General features: G+C 49.6%; 1 protein-coding gene across 1 annotated transcript in view; it reads right to left on the bottom strand.

Moving 5' to 3' along the window:
- The window catches only part of LOC144247620 (uncharacterized), a 660,598-nt gene that overhangs the window by 259,215 nt on the left and 380,532 nt on the right, over positions 1–20,851 (bottom strand). The window lies entirely within an intron of this gene.

Here is a 20,851-nt window from a genome sequence, read left to right as displayed (position 1 = left end):
CCTGGGCTGGGTTTGCAGCTCCTCCTCCTACAGCATCTCCGGGGCTTTTCCTCCTCCTCCATCCAGCCACGCCCTGGAAATGACAAATCCTGGTTTGAGGGAAAAACAAGAGAAGAGCACCTTGGACTGGAGGTTCCTCCTTGCCCAAGTTCATCTCAGGAAGTCATTGGGAATCTTGTGTCTGTAAGAACCTCCAAAACACGAAGTTCCAGCCCAAAAATCCCACAAACTTCAAGACACAGATGAAGCTCAGAAACACCAAGATTCACCCCGTGAAGATCGTGGCTCCATCTCCATAGTCACCTGCTGCATGTGGGGGGAGCAGCGCTCCTGGGGCTGGGGGGAGGCTGCAGACACAGGGAGGGGTGGAACCTTCTGCTGGTTCCTCTTTCTGCTCCTCCTCCTCCTCTTGTGTCTCTGCTCTTCCTCACACTCCTCTTCCTCCTGCCATTCCTCCTTCTCCTGCACAAACCCACCTTCTCCTGCCACCTGCATCGTTTGACTATTTTGTTCCTCAAGGCTGCTTCTCCTTCCCTTCTCCTCCTGCCCCCAGGCCCAGCACCCACTGCCGGCTCCCTCTTCCCCCCACACCCACAGCATCCCAGCGCAGGGGCAGGGATGGAGCTGGGGCAGGTCGGGCTGGGGCAGCGCTGGGCTCTCGGCCGCTCCCGCCCGCACTCGGTCCCCACTGCAGCCGCTCCCGCCAGGACAGCGCGGGGGGGCCCGGCCTTGGCGCTGCCCCACTCCCACCTCCCCAAATTCCCCTCGCGGGGCCATGGGGCCGAGGGGGGGGCACAGGTGGGGTCCAGGTGGGGAATGCTGAGATAACTTTAAGAGTGGGTCCCCAAGAAGAAGAATTGGAATTTGTGGTAGACACAGGGGCAAAAAGAACCTTTATGTTAAATATTCCAAAAGGTTATAGTGTAAGCAAAGATACTGTAAAAGTAACAGGACCAAAAGGAGAGAGTTTCACAGTACCCATTATTAAAAATGTGGCAATAGAGGGAGAAACTAGATTTTGGATGAGGGATGTTTTCTTGGTCCCAGGGGCAGGTAGCAATTTATTGGGACGAGATTTACAAGTGAAATTAGGAATAGGGGTTGATCCAAAAGATGGGAAGATGACAGCTAGACTTTTAAAACTAGGCCAGGAGGATGGAAGAAGAATTAACAAGGAAGTTTGGGCTGGGGAGGGAAATAGGGGAAGATTAAATATTGACCCCATAAAGATTACAATTGAGGAAAAAAAAATTGTCCCATACGTGTACGGCAGTATCCTGTATCTTTAGAAGGACGGGAATGTTTAAAGCCAGTAATAGAAGGACTAATAAAGGATGGGACATTAGAACCTTGTATGTCTCCCCATAATACCCCAATACTCCCAGTAAAGAAGCCTGATGGGAGCTATAGACTGGTACAAGCCTTAAGGGAGGTTAACAAAAGAACTCAGACCCGCTATCCAGTGGTACCAAATCCTTATACTCTTTTCAGTAAAGTTCCTCCCCAGCATCAGTGGTTTAGTGTAGTGGACCTTAAAGATGCCTTTTGGGCTTGCCCATTAGCCCAGGAGAGCAAGTAATCTTTGCTTTTGAATGGAAGGACCCACTAACTGGGAGAAAACAGAAATTAAGATGGACAAAACTACCACAGGGGTTTACAGAATCCTCAAACTTATTTGGACAAGCTTTAGAAACAATACTACAAACTTTCCCCACTCCCCCTGGAATACAAGTTATCTAATGCATTGATGATCTTTTACTTTCTGGGAAAGCTGAAGCTGAAGTTAGAGAGGCTACTATAAAGCTTTTGAATTTTCTTGGGGAAAAAGGATTAAAGGTATCAAAAGGGAAGCTGCAATTTGTAGAATCAGAGGTAAAATATCTTGGACACTTGATTAGGAAGGCTAGTTGAAAGCTCAACCCAGAATGAAACACAGGGATTCTATCCCTTCCCCCTCCCCCTTCAAAGGGGGAAATCAGAAAGCTACTCAGATTATTTGGATATTATAAATTGTGGATTGAAGGATATACACAGGCAGTAAAATTTTTGAATAAAAAAATTGACAGAGGGAAATGATATAAAATGGACCAAAAAGGATAATGAAAAACTGAAGAGAGCCTGACAGAGGAATGGTTGAACGACAAGGGACATGATACTGTAAAATTAATCCAAATAGGGAGGGCTACGTGACTGCTGCAAAGTTCGCATGGCCCTGAAGAGTAGATGGTGTGCAGAAAGCAGGATATTGAAACTGCTTGGTATGTAGAAGTAGATAGAGAAGAACAAAGGAGTACTAAGCTGTTCTAACTGCAAGGCCAGCTGGACAGGCATGTATCGATCATAAAGATACTTTTAAGATAATAGTACAAGTCACATAGCAACCAATCATGAGCTCGGCTTTTGCAATAGGTATGAGCTAATTAACGAACATATATAAACTGTGTAATCTGTTACAATAAACTGAGACTTGATGATCATGATATCATGAGTCTTGTCTCCCGCGGCATTCCCTCTAACAAAAAACTAAGAAAAATGAAGTTAAAACTAGCCCCAATATCAACTTTAAGCTTACCTGCACTAGCAAAACCCTTTCATCTGTATGTAAATGAAGAAAAGGGGGTAGCTCATAGGGTTTTGTTTCCAGAGTGGGGAGGAGTAAAGAGACCCGTGGCTTATTTATCAAAGATGTGGGATCCAGTAAATCAAGGCTGGCCAGTGTGTATTCAAGCTACAGCAACTTCTGCAATCCTGGTAGAGGAAAGTCGTAAACTGACTTTTGGAGGTAAATTAATTGTGTACTAAATTTCTTCCAATTTGCATTGTGATTTTTATCTTGAAATACATAATTTACTGTACTCTAGGATTGAAAAACTAGCTTACAGCTGTGACATAGCAAAACCTGCTATTAATTTGAGTCAATGCAGGCTGTTCAATCAAGTGTTCTCAGTGTGTAAAGTTAAACTAAAGGTAACACCAGCTGCTTGGTAGGTCAATGAGAAACATTTTTCCTTCCAACCAGTCCTTTTTCAAGTACCCAAATGTATTTTGCTTTCTTAGTTTTTTTGTTTTCTTTGTTTGTTAGTTTTTCTGGAAGTGCTAACTACTTGCAGTGCATCTAGAACAGCAATTCAAGTTGTGCATACAAAACACTTGTAAAAAAATAGGGCTCATTTTTTCCCACAATGGGAGGTGGCTACATATAGAAAAAGGAAACCTACAAAGCTAGATGAAGAAAAATTTCAGTATCTTCTACTGTAAACTGTTAATTTGTTACTTTCAGCATCACAGTGGGTATGTGACACACACATATGAAAAAGATGGTGAGGGAGATCTCTGTTTACTACAGTTTCCTATTTCTTTGATGAGTTAGAGAGCTATGAAGCAATTGTGATTCCTTGTGTGGATTACCCAGGCCTGCAGGGAGGGCTTGGCCATGATTCCCTCTGTGCTGCAGGCAGCCCTGCAGCGTGGCAGCAGTGGCTTGCCTCTGGTGAGTTTGCAGGCAGGGTGCTCCAGCACTGCAGTGCTCAGGGGCAGTTTCCTACTTTGACATCAAAGCTTAAATTCAGGAGTGCCTCTTCCCATCCAATTATTGTTTGTACCGTAAGAATCTCTTTAGAGAGTGTTTCCTGGCAGTCAAAAAGAGAGTATTGCAGAGATAAATTCCTTACTTGCTGTCTCCCCCACTGTATCCACATTTTGTCTATTCCCTCTTCAAATTATAGATTGGTAAAACTCATGCTCTGTGTCCTCAGATGCCCTTCCCAAATCAAACCTTGGCTTCTTTGCAAATCATATTGCATGAACAAGGATTGCCTTAAATTTTTTAGTGCAGGCAAGGTCACTTTGGAAGTAAGTTGTGGTTTACCTTGTTCCTACAACCCTTCCAAGCTTGTGAATGGAAAATTGTGACAGCAAAATAAGTCTTTAGTTTTAGCACTGTCAGCTGTGGGTAGCTGGTAGCCCTTGGTGGAGGGTGCCGTGAATTACAGGCCTGCAGAATACATTAAACAAAAGTAATTAAATTTGTAAGGAAGTTGGAAAAGGAGGGAGAGGTGTTTGGCAGACTCACCTCTCCAGGATGTAGGACTAATGTTAGAAAGTGGTCTGATGTTGGAATGTGGATGTTGAAATATGAAGAGAGAAAAAGAGAGCAAAAGAGAGAGAAAGGAAAAGAGAAAGCGAGAGAGAGAGGGAGAGCGAAATACACCCCAAAGTCCCCATACTGTCGCTATTTGTAAATTCTCCCCCATTCCTGCTAGACAGAGTGACAACAAGGGGAGGGGAGTGATGAAGGACAGAGTCAAAACCAAAGCTGTGAAAAACAGGGAGAGCTGGACCACCAATAGAGATAAGATCAAAGCAGAGATAGCTGACTCTCACAATATGGTTTATTTTTTTAAACAAGACTTCTTTTTTTTCCTTCTGATTTTTGTTGTTAAGGAAAGGAGGTTTTTGTTCTGAAGAATGAGTCTGTAAGACTAAAACAGTTAGATGTTGCCTAAAAAGCAAAAACCCAAGAGATGTGATACATCTTGTGTTAAATTTGGGCTAGTCTTTTTTTAACTACTTATAGCTCACAGGAAGAAGAATTGGCCTCTGCAGGAATTAGCACAGCTGGATACAAGAAGAAGAAGCAGCTATAGAAAAAGTTTGTAGTTAAACCCAGAAAGTTTTGAAGAAAACTAATGGTAAAAGTTAATGCAGTATTGTTTTTCTTTTAACACTGTGCTATTAAGAAGTCCTTTCCAGATACCAATGAAGCAGCAATCCCAACCATGGAAAAGAGGGTGAATTCATGACAGGAAAATAAAAGAATTTGTGAAGAAACGTGAGGAATGGACTATCACATCTAAACTGGGTGATACCAAACAGACTTTCAACCAGGACTGGGTGGTAATGGTTTGGGAAGACCCACATGATCCAAGGCAGGTACAAAGAACAACACCTAACTGAGAAATAAGGCAAAGCTTGCATCACTGGTTCTAAGCCCTGCCTGAATAAGCCCTGAGACGCCTCCGACACCTCCTTGGCAGAGGAACACTGCCACTTCAAACAGGAGGATCGGGAGTGTTTGAGTCAAAGAGTTCTTATAGTCTGGCCTTAGCCAGTGACTTGTACAGGCAAGAAAGGAAATTGCCATCAGTGCTATGCTGTATACTTTATTTGATTCATCCCAATACTGGACACACTAGCTGGGTTACAAGTGAATGTTCAAATTATGGGAATAATTGGTGTTATAGTTCACAAAATCTATGTTCTCGTTGCAAGAGGTATCAGTACTGAATCAATCCCCTAGACAGAGAGAACCCAAACCAACTGAAGTAATAACTCTGTTTTGTAGATGGGAATTATCAGTGCCTGTTGACTGAGAGATACCTGAGGAATGGTGGGAAACCACAGTTAAAAGGTGTCAAAAACAATTTGCCTGGAAATGAGTAAAAAAGGAGTGACAAGGGAAACAGAGGGCAAGCCTGGGTTGAGCACTGTGCTCACCAGTGAGAAGATCACACGTACCTGCTGTGGGCAGCAACCCCACAGGCAGGGGAGGTGGGGGTATAAGCCATGCCAGACCTCTGTCATTCCTGTTTCTGTCTCTCATTTGTTGTCTTTTCCCTTCTGAGATAGCATCAAGATCGTGTCACAAATGCTACAGAAAGTGTTACATGGAAAGAAACCAAAGTTCCTTTTGGTTACACACACCCATGTCAACAGCCACTGTTATAACCCATCCAAATTAAGTACCTGCAGGAAAAAGGGGGAAAATTATCACATTACAAAGAACTTAGGGAAAAGTAGTAATACTTGGGGCATGGAATGTCCAAAAGGAGAGAGATGGATTTGTTTTACATTTGATCTTAGAAATATAGTCCAAGATTCGGTAAAGAGACAATTAGTAAAAAACAAAGGTAAAAGAAGCACAGCAGTCTAGCTCTGTATTAACCCCAAATTATATCCTGAGTCATATTAAATGACTCCAAGCAGTTATAGAGAAGATAATAAACAAAGCTGCTCAGGCATTGGAATTAATATTGAGTCTGCAAAGCCAAACATCACCTGCAGTGTGTTAAAATATGTTGGCTGTATGCTATTTATTGGCTAAAGAATGGGGTGTACAGATTGTTGGAAATAGATGGCAATGAGGATGTCATCCTGGAAAAAAAAAAAGGATATCAGAAAAAAATTATGACCCAGGTATCAGTCCAAATATGGGAAAATAATGTTAAAAACTAGCAGGTGAGGTAAGGTATTGAGAATGGGATGAAATTAGGAATTAGGATTCTTCCTTTTACGTGTTACAAGTGTTTTGACATTTCTTCTTTGTTTAATCCCATGTTTTATTTGATTACCAACAGAGTCCAAAGAATGCAAGAGGATAAGAAATATTGCTCAAAACAAATTAATTATAATGATTAAGAGGTGGGATTGTGAAAAATGCATATTTAAGATTGGCTTTTCACAAATGTTACAATGAATAATATATATGTAATGTTAGAAAGTTATGCTGTATTAATTCCCTTACGTATTGTGTTAAGTGTAGTTTTAGGTTACAACATAATATTAAAATAGAGATTATGTATGTGGGGGGAGTTTTCTTTTTAGGAATGAGATGCTCCCTTCGAAGAACACCTAAATCTTCCAAAGGAGAGGAATTTATGGCTTCTTATCAGAAGAAGATAATTTCTTCAGGCCTTGCTCAGACTTGAAGACACCAGGGGATTAAAGGAAATAGTTGAGATACAACAGAGTTTCTTGTTTAGAATAGAATGTGTGCATAACCATGAAGGATGTATGAATATGCAACAAGTGTATTGGTTTAAGGGTGATTCCTTTGTTCACAAGTCATGCTTTTCTTGGGACGTCCGTAATTCTTTGCTTTTTATTGTCTTGTAATTGTCCTAACTCCAAAATGTATTACTGTAATTGTATTATTATTTTTAAAACCATTTTATTATTATGATACTTATAAAATTTTAAAAACAAAATGATTGAAATTTTTCAAAATTTACAAAACTAGATGAGATTTAAAAGTGACCCTTTAACTCATAAACAATAAATAGATGATTTGAAGGGGAAAAAAAAAGCAGCAGGTTGTGGGGGGGGCACAAGTGAGGCTGCTGAAGGCTGCTGTGGAAGAGAAACTGCATTCCAGGCACCCAGAAGGAACTTCAGAAATGCAAATTAACACTGCCAGGGCAAAGTGGGGACAATGTACCTGGCTCTTCTTGCCTGGGGCAGGAATTGGCTGATTCCCTCTGCCCCTCACCCCAAGCTCTGCCTGCTTGCACAGATGGAATCTGCACAGCTGAAGGCAGAGCCCATGCTGAGGATCTCTGACTCTGCAACAGAAACGGCTGAAGCTGCAAAGGGAAACAGCAAATGGAGAATGTTGGGAAAACTTCACTAAAATAAGGGGGGCATCATCCCTCTGCCCACTCCAACATCTGCTGTCACTGTCTGTGCTGTACAGGGTGTATCAGAGCACTGGGATTTTGCTATAGCAAGTTCAGGAGTAAGAAAAAAAATGATCAATTGATGCAGCCCCAGCTTGAGGGAGCGCCCAAACATGGGGAAAAGATGAAGGGGCACCAGAACAAATCCTACAACACCATGGACCAGCCCCTGGGAAACAAAATTATTTTGTGGAAAATGCATGTTATATGGCTCTGTGCAGACAGTTACTATATGTATTATGTTATATTGATTAGTTGTGCTGTATTAACATTTTAACAGTATGGTAAATGTAGCTTTAAGGAATGAGAACAACTAAATTCACTCTAGGAACACATAAATTGTCCAGACAAGAGGAATTTATGGTTTTCTTACTAGAAGTTAATTTCTTGTTAATTTTTGGAGGATGCCGTGGGGATTAAAAAAAACAGCTGACATACAACAGACAGAGTTTCTTGTTTGAAATAGAATGTATGCATAACCATGAAGGATATATGAATATGCAATAGTGTATTTTTTTAGGGGTGATTCCTTTATTCACAAGGTATGCTTGTTGTGGCTTAAGTGCCCAAGAGAGCATCCAGACATCTGTAAGTCTTTGTTTTTATTGTCATGCAATTGTCCTAACTCTAAATTTTTATTAGTCTAATTGTATTCCTTTTTTTTTAACCATTTTATTACTATTATACTTCTAATATTTTAAAAACCAAGTGATTGGCTTTTCTCACAAAATCATATCAGGAGACAGAGAACCCATTTATCATTTCAATGCCATAATTAGCTTACAAGCTGTCCTCGGAATAAGAACCAACCAGACAGCTCCAGCTCCTGACCTTCCTGCCGACCAAGCCATGAAATGAGGAACACAACATTTCACCAGATGATGGGATCAGAATATCTGTGTGCAGAAAAAACAGGAGTCTGTGGAAAAGTAAATGACTCAAACTTATATTGGCAAAGAGATGACAAGAGAAAACTGCTAAAAAAGCTAACAAAGGAAATAGGAAAGCAGTTTATGTACTGGTCCAAACATGGAAAGGATGGAAATGAGAGACGGTTCCCCGGCTCCCCAGCAGACCAGGGGTTAAACGAATGCTGCTTCTCCTCTTCTGTGCTGCAGCAACTCTCATCTTTTTACCATGCTCCACACCTTGGCAGTGCAGCTCATCCAGCAGCTGAGCCAGGGCATGCAGGTGGCAGCCAGGCCTCCTGATCCACAAACGGCTACAAAAGGACAGGGAATGAGGGCACCGAGAATAATCCCAAAACCAAAGAGGACCCGGGAAGGACAAAACAGAGTCAAGGAGTGAATCTGCCTGGAGATAGGGCCGGCACTTGTAGATAAGGGGAGAAACCATCAGTTCCAATAAATGTTCCAAATTGACCCAGACAGCTGCTCAAAGTGCCGCTACATTCCCGAACTTCGAGGAGAAGAACAAAGACTTAACAGAGCCATGAATATCGGCTGTTCTACAAAAGGAGGGTGCACATTAACGAGGACAGGCTCCAGGCGCATCGGGAAGTCGGAACCTTCCAAGGAACTCAGCCGGTGGGCAAAGGCAGAGGAAGATGCGGCCGGGAAAATGAGGATAAAAAGGAGGCTGCGGACTACAAGCACGGCAGAGAGCGCACGGCAAATGCCCCACGGCCTCTGCCCCTGCTCGGCAATAAAGTCACTTTGACAGGACTCCTCGCTCTCCCCCGGGCACACGAACCTCCGGCGACGGGAATTTCCCCGCCCGCTCCCGGCCGCGGGGCAGCCCCTCTGTCCTACCCACAGCAGCCGGGCCGAGCCAGCGCTGCTCCGGCAGCGGCTCCTGCCCGGCCCCGGCGGGAAGGAGACCGCGGGCAGCCGCTCCCGCAGCGCCCTCAGCCCGGGGCCGGCACGGGCCGGACACGGCACCGGCGAGCCGCCGGAGCCCCCTGCCGCCCCCTCCGCCCGCAGCCGGCCCCGAGCCCCCGCAGAGCCCAGCGCGGCTCCCACCTGCGCCGGGGCCGCCTCCGAGCTCCGCCGCCGCCGCCTCACCGCGCTCCGGCCGCTGCCGCCGCTGCCGGGCCCGCACAGCCGCTCGGCCAATGGCGGCGCTGCGCGGCCACGGCCGCCCTCAGCCCGCCGCCGGGGCCGCGCCGCGCCCCGCTCCCACCAATCAGCGCGCCGCAACCGCGACTGACGGCACCGGCGGCCAATGGCAGCGAGCTCGGGGCGGGCTCTGCGCACGGCCCCGCCTCGCCCCGCGCTCTCGGCGCCCCCGGGCTGCGTGAGGGGAAAGCCGGAGATGAGGAACAGCCCCGGCACGGGCCCGGGCCGAGCCGGGATTGAGCTGCCCACACAAACAAACTTCTCCGCGCCTCCCGCCACGGCTTTCCCGGCCCTGCGCCTCCCGTGCCTCCGCCTCTGCGGGAAGCCCAGGAGCTTCACTTCTCCTGTCCCTCGTTAGCGCATCAGTGCTTCGCTTTGATTTCCCCCAAAAAGGGAAACCTGCCCCAAGCCCTGTGGGTGGGTGGGGCAGGGGAGAGATTTCTGGCAGAAAACTCCAAAGACTCGGAGCAGGAGAAGGAGAAGTCAGTGCAGAGCCTTAAATGCAGCTTTCCCCACGCCTCCCTGCTCCCAGCTGCACCTCCTCCCCCGGCAGGGCAGGAGACAGGGAATGGGGCCATGCTCAGCTCATCCCCCGGGGCTTCTCCCTCTGCTCAGGGACAGGAGTCGTTCCCTGCTGCACCCTGCGCTCTTTCCCGGCCGAGACTTCTCCAGGAACTTCTCGGAGCGGAGTCCATCCCCTGGGCACAGCCCCCTCCGAGTGCTGCAGCGTGGGTCACTGTGCCACGGGCTCAGTCCTGCCAGGACAGGCTGCTCCAGCGGGGCCCCTCTGCCCGCGGGCTCACAGCCTCCTCTCGGGCATCGCCGAGCTCCAGCCCGGCTCCTCCAGGGGCTGCAGGGGATCTCTGCATCCCCATGGACCTGCAGGGGATCTCTGGCTCCCCATGGACCTGCAGGGGGATCTCCGCAGCGCCATTGTAATATATGTTATGGAATAATTTGTGCTTATGAAAAATATCCATCAAGTCAGTTGTGCTTGTAGAAAAAGATTCTTAAAGTTTTATATGACCAGTGGCTGCAGCCCGGGCTGGAGAAACCACAGATGGCAGAGAAAGAAAGACCTAATTTACAAATGAAAAAAGGTGTCTCTGTGCAGAGATGGGCTCTTTCCGGGGACAATCCAGGAGACACCCAACGTTTAACCCCTGGTCTGCCGGGGAGCCAGGAAACCGAGCACACGGCCATCCCGCCCTTGCAGCTGCTGAGGAGGCTGCTGGGCTGTGCTTCAGCAGAGGAGATGGAATGTGGCTTACCACTCTGCCCTTCTCTAAAAACGGAGAATGGGTCAGGAGGTTTGGGCTCTGAGCACACAGGAGCCTGGCCCAGGCACAGGCCGTGGTGGGACAGGGGCACAGGAGCCTTCTGTGACTGACCGTGGCTCTCTGGTTTCTCTCTGCAGGCTGCCAGCTCCTCATGCCATGGAAACGGCCCCACTCGGCCTGCCAGTCTGGGAGGGCTGGAGGGCTGTGGGTACTCATTTGCTGTCAAAAATAAATTGTGTTTTTTTGTCATTGTCATTGTCATCATCAGAACATTTCTTTCATCCTTTTCCAAGTTTTTGGCCCCTCCAGGGTAATATTCTTGTGTCCTTCCTCAGACAGTTGATGGCATTTGGCAGGGGGGGTTCAACAACAGCTCCAGTTGCCAACTGCAGCAGCCCCTTCAGGAGCCCTGAGCTACCAGCGAGGTCCACGTGTGCCTTGCAAAAGGGAGTGGTTTGCAGCGATGGGGTTGTTGCCCTGCTGCAAAAGCTGGGAGCAGATCAGAAGTGGCAAAATGCCATTTTGGCTCAACCCCCACCCAGGTTCTTTATCTTTTCCCTCTGCTCAGTGATAGGCAGACAGGGCTGGATCCAGCGAGGTTCAAGTTCTGGGTGCTCCCTGGCATCAAAGGGATCAACTAAACTCTTGTATGCAGTGACTGCAATAGGGCTACTGAAGGAAAAAAGGGAATGTCATGAGATGGGGAATCCTTCTTGTCTCCTCTGTCTCCCCAGGAGCCCCTTGGAAAGGGAAATACCCACTGGGTTTATCTGACTCCTTCCCAGCCAGCCTTTCCCTCGCTCCCGGGTCTCATTTGCTCCGCAGGATTCACCAGCTCTCTCAGCTCAGAGGAGCTCTCAGAGGAGAAAACGCTGCCTGGCGTGGGGCTGCCCGATCCCTGTCTCACCTTGATTCCATTTGCCCCCTCCCTGCCCCATCCAAGAGACCGAAGGATCCCCCACAGCCCCACGATCCTGCAGCAGATCCCGGCACGTTCCCTGCTCCGCTCCTTGGTGCCCTGGGAGGCTCCAGAGCCCTCCCTGTGTGCGGGACAGCGGCTGCAGCACCGCTGCGCCCGCAGGCGAGCAGCGCCCAGGAGCAGCTGCGCCAGCTCCGAGCCTGAAGCGGAATCCTCAGCGCACACAAATGACAGCTGGCACTTCAGGGGCTGTCAGGAGAAACTAAACCCATCTGCTCGCTGCCCTTCCCAGCCATGGCTACGCTGGTGCAATTGGAAGAGTCGCCCCTGCCCAGGAAGCTCTCAGGTCGAAGAGAGGAGCAAAAGCCACGGGTTTCTGAGGTGTTAGCTGCCACTGCCTCTGGTTTTCCTTCCAATTCCTAAGGGGTTTTGACTGGTTTTACCATTTCAACACTTTCTGTGTAGAATGCTTATTTTATGATTGGCTTTTCACAAATGTTACAATGAATATTATATGTGTAATGTTAGAAAGTTATGCTGTATTAATTCTCTTAAGTAGTGTGTTAAATAGAGTTTTAGGTAACAACATAATATTAAAATAGAAACTCTGCGATGTAGGATTTTTTTACTTGCCCAAGCAAGAGATGAGATAATCAATAAACTCTTCACACAGGGATGGCGGTGACTTGGGGCACATAAAGAGTTACAACCTCCTTATCAGAAAAGACAAACATTCTTCCATCTTGTCTCCATCTTTATGGAAGCACCAGGATTAAGGGAAAGAAGTTGACAAAATCCAGAAAAGTTCCTAATTTGCAAGTAATTTATGCATCATGTATGAGATACATGAATATGCAATAGGCTATTGCTTTTAAGGTTATTCCTTTGTTCACAAGGCATGCTTGTCCTGGCTTAAGTGTCTGAGAGCATCTGGACATCTATAATTTTTTGCTTTTTATTGTCTTGTAATTGTCCTAACTCTAAATTTGATTACTCTAATTGTGTTACTATTTTTATAACCATTTTATTATTATTAAACGTTTAAAATTTTAAAAACCAAGTGATTAGCGTTTTTCACAACGTTCCAGGCTCCCGGGGACCCCCTTATCGGTCTGTCCGACCCCGCAGGCTGCAGAGGGTCCCCCCCGCTCCGGTGCCGCCCTTCTCCGCTCCCAGCCCCGCCCCGCCGGTACCGGGCGATCCCCGGTGGCTCCGGGCTGACGATGCAGCGCCTGCCCCGGGCAGCCCAACCCCACCGCGGGAGGGTCCCACGCATCCCCGGCCCAGCGCCGGGGCTCTGCCGGCAGCCAGCACCGGGACCCCAAAATTCTGCTGTCCCGGGGCCGCCGAGCGGGCACCCGGCCCTTGGCCCTGTTATAGATACATATTATAATATTGGCTTTTTGCAAATATTCCACTGGATTTTATATGTGTGGTGTTACAATAACTTTGTTATATAGTTTTTATTTCTGTTGTTCATTGATTACGCTCAGACATAGTAGTGCCATAGCTGATAGAAGCATGCTTGTGTTAAAATTCCTGCTTGGATGGGATAACATCCAGTGAGCACAGGATGAGGACACCTGTACAGATCTGCCAACCATCAGCACTCACCGTCTGAAGGCAGTGTGGGCCGGGGCCAAAACTGAAGATGATGATAAAAAAGGACCAAAACCACAACCAAGGAATACACATGCCCTAAAAAGGTGGAACCGAGGAGGAGCCATGCTGAACAGTTCTTGGAATATGTAAACTAGCTTGGGAAAAAGCTTACTATGCATAAGGGACTATGAATATGCAACCGGCTGGTGTAAGGGAAAAGGTATTCAAGGGGTATCTCCGGAGATAACCGTGTGCTCTTGGCTCAGTGCCGAGATGCACCCGGCCACAACAACCTTTGCTCTATGGCCCTTGTCTCCTCTTGTCCTGTATTAAACATTTTAAATGTTCCCAGGGCAGTGAAGGTGTTTTTCCCAGCCCCGAGCAGAGAGCTCTGCCCGGCGGCTCCCGGGAAAGGCGGCGGCGCTCGGCAGCGGCCCCGGCCCGCCCGGCCCGCGGGAATTCCCCGCAGCGGGACAAAATCCTGCCCCGAAGGAGCGCTCGGAACGCCGCCTGCGGCTCCTCCGTGCCCCGCAGGTGCCGCAGCTGCCCCGCTGCGGCAGGCGCGGCTCTGGAGCAGGGAGGCTCTGCGGGACCCCCGGGCTGTGCCCCCTCCCGGGCCGCGCCCCGGGGCTGATGCTCGGCCCGGGCTCTCTCGCTGTCCCGGCTCCCGCAGGCTCCCGGCGGGAGCGGCACCGCCCGCCCGGCGCCGCAGGGCCGAGCCCTGCCCAGCAAAGGCTCCGTGTCCACGGCCGGGCCCTGCCGGGGCTGCGGCCGCTGCCCGGCCCGGCACAACCCGCAGCGCCCGGCGCGGCTCCCTCCAGCCGGGCACTGCGGCTCCAACCAGGCGGAATATTCAGCGCACGGAATCTCTGTCAGCGCTGCTCACATTGCAAAACCAGCTGCTGCCGAGGCAATCCCAGCTCCCACTGAAGCCTCCCACCCAAAATGCTGCCTTCAGCTTGGACACACCGGTAAGAAACCCAAGAGCAAACTGGAAGCTGATTAGAGAATCTTGCACAATCACATCCAAGAACATTTTGTTACAAAATCACAAATATTAACAGAAGCTGAGAAAGTCAACAATGTTAGAAAACAAGCTTCCAACAATGGGACTCGAAGAGCTAAGAGCATGTGTTTGAATGGAATAAGCCCTCTCTGACATGTGAGCAATGCCATGGAATTTCCCAAACCAGAGAAATAGGGAGGCCTGGCAGCAGCAGCTTCACACACAGCAATGACAGAGAACAGGGCAGGGCAAGAGGCTGACAAAACTCTAGCCGCTACTTGCAATGAAGTACCTTTGTTTCCAGTTCTAATCTAGCCACTATTAATATAGAGTCCAAAAGACTAAAAATACTAGTAATAATAATAACAACTGTACCATTAATAGCAAAAAATTGAGAGAATAGAAATAATAAGAATTAATAGTGGTAATAAAAACCCTACCATACTTATACCAGGTTTGCATGGCCAGGTTTTGGTAAGGCAGGGGATCTAGGAGCAGCTTCTGTGAGAGCAGCTGTTCCTCCATGTCCCACAGAGTCAATTCCAGCTGGCTCCAGGACAGACTGGCTGCTGGCCAAGGCTGGCCCAGTTAGAAATGGTGGTAACACCTTTGGAATAATAGATTTAAGGAAATGGGTGATCCTGGAATTGTGGCTGTGAGCAGGGAGGAACAGGGTGAGGACCTGTGAGGGGAACAGCTCTGCACACCCCCAGGGCAGGGCAGGGCAGGAGGGGCAGGAGCTGCTCCGGCTGCTGGAGCTGATTGCCCTGAGATTCCCTGGTCAGTCCCTGGGGAGGCAGCTGGGCCCTGCAGCCTATGGAGGGCACGGAGGGCAGAGATGCACCTGCAGCGCCTGGAGGAGCCCGTGCTGGAGCAGGGGGATGCCTGAGCGGAGGCTGTGACCCCATGAGAAACCTGTGCTGGAGCAGGGACCTGGCAGGGACCTGCAAACCCCTGGAGAGGAGCCCACGCTGGAGCAGGGCCCTGCCAGGACTTGTGAGCCCATGGAGGAGCGAGACACGCTGCAGCAGCTTGTGGAGAACTGCTGTCCGTGGGATGAACTCACCGTGGAGAAGTTCATGGAGAAGTGTCTCCAGGAGGGACCCCTGGCACAGCAGGGGAATGACTCCTCTCCCCGAGCAGCAGGAGAAACAACCGGGGATGAACAGACCAGAGCCCCCATTCCCTGTCTCCCTGCAGCCACTGCGGGGGGAGCTAGAGATGGGAAGGAGGGAGGAAAGGGCAGAAGGTGTTTTTAAAGCTTTGTTTTACTTCTCACTATCCTGCCCTGATCCAGATAGCAAAAATTCCATTAATATCTCCAATTTTGAAAATAGTTTGCCCATGATGGCATTTGCTGAGTGATCTGTCGCAGTCCTTAGCTCAACCCATGAAGCCTTCATTCTGTTTTCTCCCTCCTGTCCATCTCTGGAGGGGAGTGAGAGAGCAGCTTTGGTGGGTGCCTGACATCCAGCCAGGGTGAACAGACAACACTTCCTTTCCTTCATTCATTCTTTCTTTCCAGAGGTCACTGTGAAGGGGTTGAGTGGGGCTTTGACAGAGGGAGTGAAGGTGGTGGGGAGTGGTGGGGACAGAAGCCACAGGGACGAGGGACAGGCATCAGAGGGGCCTGGGCAGCTGGCAGGGGGCACGGCCTGTCCCCCTGGCCCAGCAGCAGGGGACAGGGGGCACGGCCTGTCCCCCTGGCCCAGCAGCAGGGGACAGGGGGCACGGCCTGTCCCCCTGGCCCAGCAGCAGGGGACAGGGGGCACGGCCTGTCCCCTGGCCCAGCAGCAGGGGACAGGGGGCACGGCCTGTCCCCCTGGACCAGCAGCAGGGGACAGGGGGCACGGCCTGTCCCCCTGGCCCAGCAGCAGCCCCGTGCCCTGCCCAAGGCGCTCCCAGCAGGGGCTGGGCCCCAGAGGCAGGGGGAGACCCCAGTCCCAGGGCAGCGTTTCTGACCCGTCCCCTGTCCAGCCCAGCCTGCCCCATGTGTGCAGTGACCGCTGACACGGGCTGCCCTGGACACTGTGACCTGCTGGGGACACTGAGAGCTGCCCCGCTGTGACACTGCCCTTGGGATTGCACAGGCACCAAACAAACCCCAGCCAGCACCGCCCCGTGTCATGTCCCAGGCACCAGGGCACATCCCAGCCCCGCTCCTGGTGATGTCCCAGGCACCAGAGCACATCCCAGCCCCGCTCCTGGTGATGTCCCAGGCACCAGAGCACATCCCAGCCCTGCTCCTGGTGATGTCCAGGCACCAGAGCACATCCCAGCCCCGCTCCTGATGATGTCCCAGGCACCAGGGCACATCCCAGCCCCGTTCCTGGTGATAGATTTCAGGGGCACAAAAACAGTTGCAGACTTCGCATACTTTAGGAATCCATTAAGCACAGGAAAACGGCAAAGATTCATTTGTCACGTATGCATGGGAAAGGCAGAAAGGTCAGAACGAGGAAGACTTATTTTGCTTCTTCATTTTGGAGACCCCTCCCCAAAATGGACCCCCAACTCATTTCAGGGAACAGAACTACACATGCTTAATTGCCTTTTTGCCAATTAGCACATGAAGCGGAGCAGAGGAAGTGACAGGGATATGAATATGCATTCATATTTGTGTATTCAAGACTTCTGCAAATAAAAAAGCTTTGTAATACCTGTGATTTTTGCAGTGTGCATTAGGGAATTATCCCATGTACTGCCCGGCTGTCTCAATAAACATACACTTTCTAACTTTAAACCCTTAGAGAGTTTTTGTCCATCTCAGTTGGATATAGATATTAAATTGATACTCATATTTCAGTAAATCATTGTCTTAAAGATGTCCTAGTATGTGTATTAACATGTCTTTTCTTAATATTCTAGTAATTATTCTTGCATTGTTTCAAGATAAACTGGTATGATTCAAAGAATATCCACTGAGGTACACATAGAACATCGATTTATCATAAGCAAATTGCAGTTGCAAAGTTTTTTCACTGAAATTCTGCCACTTGTCATCATTTTAAAAGTCAGCTATTAAAGTCAACAACAAAATTTCTAACTTTGAACAAAGGGAAAAAAGTATATGGTTTGCACTAGAAAAAATAGAAATACAGAAAATGTCTCCTAACCAAGTTCCTTGCCCTGATCAAAACATCTCCCAATCAAGTTCTTCACCCTGAACCTGGCTGGTAAAGAAAAATATTATCAGTAAACGTGGATGAAATTTTGCATAAGTTAATAGTATTCAAAATCCATGTTCTAATCCTATTATTATTTCTTAGACAACGAAAAAAGGGGAAAGGGGTTGGATTGAGGGTACACCCTCCTCCCCTCTGAGTCTGTTCTCATGTTTTACAATAAATCCTACAACAGTACAATACAGCTGCCTAAAATATGGACACTGGAAACCACAGACAGCATTACAAATGATCACCTGCCTCATGGACAGTTCATATAAGGACTTGATTTGTTTACAAATTATTTCTCATGTTTACAAACAGTTTTTCTGTTTACAGATTGTTTTCTGGGAGTTCAGTTTTTCCCCAAGGGATCAAGTGCTTAAGGGTTGTTTTTTAAAATTGGGTTTTTCTCCAAGTGTTAAATGGGCTCAGGGTTAAATAGCTTTCTGCTTTTAGAGATAAGTTCAATTTGTAACCAAGAAGCATTATGCCTGTGGCCTGAGTTCTCCCCTAACAGTTCCTGGAGGGGAATGCTGCAGCTCCAGTGCAAATTAGATGCACGCTGTCCTCTGTCACCATGTTGGCAAAGGGCCCTTGCAGATGGGTGACAGAGAACAATACACAGAATTTTATAAAGAAAAGAAGGGTGAGGTGTTACCATGATTGACAGGGGTCTTGACCAATCAAATATCTCCCAAAACTGCAGGCACCTCACGGGCCAGAACCTGAAGGGGCGTGGAGCTCAAACCAATGAGAGCTTCCAGGCCTGGTCTTTCAAATGCCCTGTGTAAGGGGGGGCTTGGGAAATAAAATCTCTCTGTTGCCCCATGAACTCGGGAGGAGCAGTCTTTGTCTCCTGTGCCCTCACTGCTCCACGAGACCAAAGAGATGTTCACCAGGGCCCTCCCTGTTTGTGGCTGTCCATTGCCCAGCTGAGCAGGCAGCCAGTTGTGTTTGCAGGGAGCTGCCACAGGAAGACACACAGCAGCTGGAGATTTGAATAGCAGGGCTTGGGCCAATTCTTCTTCTTTCAGAGTGCAAGAAAGACACAAAAGCACAAGGAAACATGACAGTGTTTTGGTGGAGTCTCTTTGTCCTGTGAAGTTCAGTAGCTGTTGGTGTTTCTGTGCTGCTGCTAATCCCCTCCATGAAAAAATCATTCCGGGAAGGAGCAACAACATCTGACACTCACCAAGTGTTGCCACCAGTTGCTCCAGGTGCTGCTCCCAACAGCCCCTGTAGGACGGAGCACAGCCCCCAGTGCACACCAGCTTTGGCTGCCCTCTGGCAGAGAAGCCCTTTTGGGGCACAGATTTCTGGGCAGGAGACGGGCACCGCTGCTGCCAGGGCTCAGGGGAACTCTGCTTGGGCGGGGACTGTGCCTCACCTGCTGCTGTCAGCGCTGCCCGGGCCCCAGGGCTCAGAGCAGCATTCCTGCCCTGGCCCACACGTTCCTGGTCTGTGTCCCACGGCCGTGCTCAGGATGGCCACCATGTGGGACGTGTCCCAAGGAGGCCGTGCCAGCTTCTGTGGAGGCCCCGTGCCCTTCCCGCCGCGGCTGCGTCGGCAGCTGCGGGGGCTCCTGCTGCTCTGAGCCCGCAGAGCAGGGCAGCGTTTGCTGATGGGCTGAGCCCTTCCTAAAGATCCTGTTGGGCTGTCTGACACACCTGGGGCAAGGCATTCCTTCCACCCTGGGCCACTCTGGGGGGCTGGGGCTGGCCCCAGGGCAGGTGGCAGTGCGTGCAAGGGCCCTTTGTGACACGGTGCAGCATGGTCACCGTGGAATGGAACGGGACAGGGATTCCAAGGGCCCTTGGTGACACGGTGCAGCATGGTCACCGTGGAATGGAACGGGACAGGGATTCCAAGGGCCCTTGGTGACACGCTCTGGCAGAGGTGTTGGCAGTTACAAGTTACAGTTACACTCCACAGTGCTCGGTGCACACGACGAGAGAGGACGCGAGAGAGCGGTGCTGTGAGGAGCCCTCGCACAGCTACTTGTTCCTTGCTGACCCAGAGCTTTCCCAAGGTATTATTCCTGCAGGTGAGCTCGTGGCCAGACCAGAGCACTTGGTGACCCCTGGCCTTCCCGAGTCATCTCTTCTGCAGCTGCCCTCGAGGGCAGACTGTGGCATTTGCTTTTCACTGTCCTTGACAGGAGTCTCCTGTCCTTGTGGCAGGAGCCCCAGGACCAGAGTGCAGGACTTGTTGTCCTGTAGCCTTGCCAAGACTTCACTCTTGCAGGTGCCCTCAAGGCACGACTGCAGCACTTGCTGACTTGGACCTTTTCCTTTTCACCTTCTGCAAGCAGCCATGAATCCAGGCAGTGTCGCAGAGCACAGACCTGCGAGCGTGCCCAAGCTGGCCTGGGGCAAGGAGGAGAAAGAAGGCCCTGGATCTGCCCCAGCAGAGCAGCCTAAAGAGGTGGAGCAGTTCCAGCCACGGCAGAAGGGTGAGTGGCAGAGCTGGGCCACAGGGCTGGTGCCTGCAGCCAGCTTGGCCCCATGCCATGCCATGCCATGCCATGCCATGCCATGCCATGCCATGCCATGCCATGCCATCCCCTGGGGCCATGCCCATGGACAGGTTGATGAAGAGAGCCTGACAGAGGAATGGTTGAACGACAAGGGACATGATACTGTAAAATTAATCCAAATAGGGAGGGCTACGTGACTGCTGCAAAGTTCGCATGGCCCTGAAGAATAGATGATGTGCAGAAAGCAGGATATTGAAATTGCTTAGTATGTAGAAGTAGATAGAGAAGAACAAAGGGGGTACTAAACTGTTCTAACTGCAAGGCCAGCCGGACAGGCATGTATCGATCATAACGATACTTTTAAGATAATAGTACAAGTCACATAGCAACCAATCATGAGCTTGGCTTTTGCAATATGTATGAGCTAATTAACGAACATATATAAACTATGTAATCTGTTACAATAAACTGAAACTTGATGATCATGATATCATGAGTCTTGTCTCCCGCGGCATTTTCCTCTAACAGGTTGGAATAGGGGCCGGGCAGACACCCCACAGCCGTGCTCCATGCCCTGGGCCGTCACGGGGCTGTCCCTGCCTGGGCAGCGCAGGGCTGGGCTGTGTTCTCCGGCCTCTCCCGCAGCCCCTCAGCTCGGGCTGCGCTCGCTCTTTGCCAGGTGCAGCCGTGCAGCGCACACGAGAGCAGGAACGCACCCGTGGCCGCTTCCGCAGAACAGCGCAGGTACCTGCAGCCATCCCCACCTGGGCTGGGCCTGCTGGCACTGCTCAGCCCAGCACTGTGCTCGGAGCACTCCATGCAGCATCCCGGGCTTCTTGCCCTTCTGCTGCAGATGGTTTGCAAATTCA

The sequence above is a fragment of the Lonchura striata genome, chromosome 29 (genome assembly GCF_046129695.1).
Source record: "Lonchura striata isolate bLonStr1 chromosome 29, bLonStr1.mat, whole genome shotgun sequence".
NCBI classification, from domain to species: Eukaryota; Metazoa; Chordata; class Aves; order Passeriformes; family Estrildidae; genus Lonchura; species Lonchura striata.
Note: the sequence above shows the minus strand (reverse complement) of the source record. Positions and strands in the feature narration are given on the sequence as shown.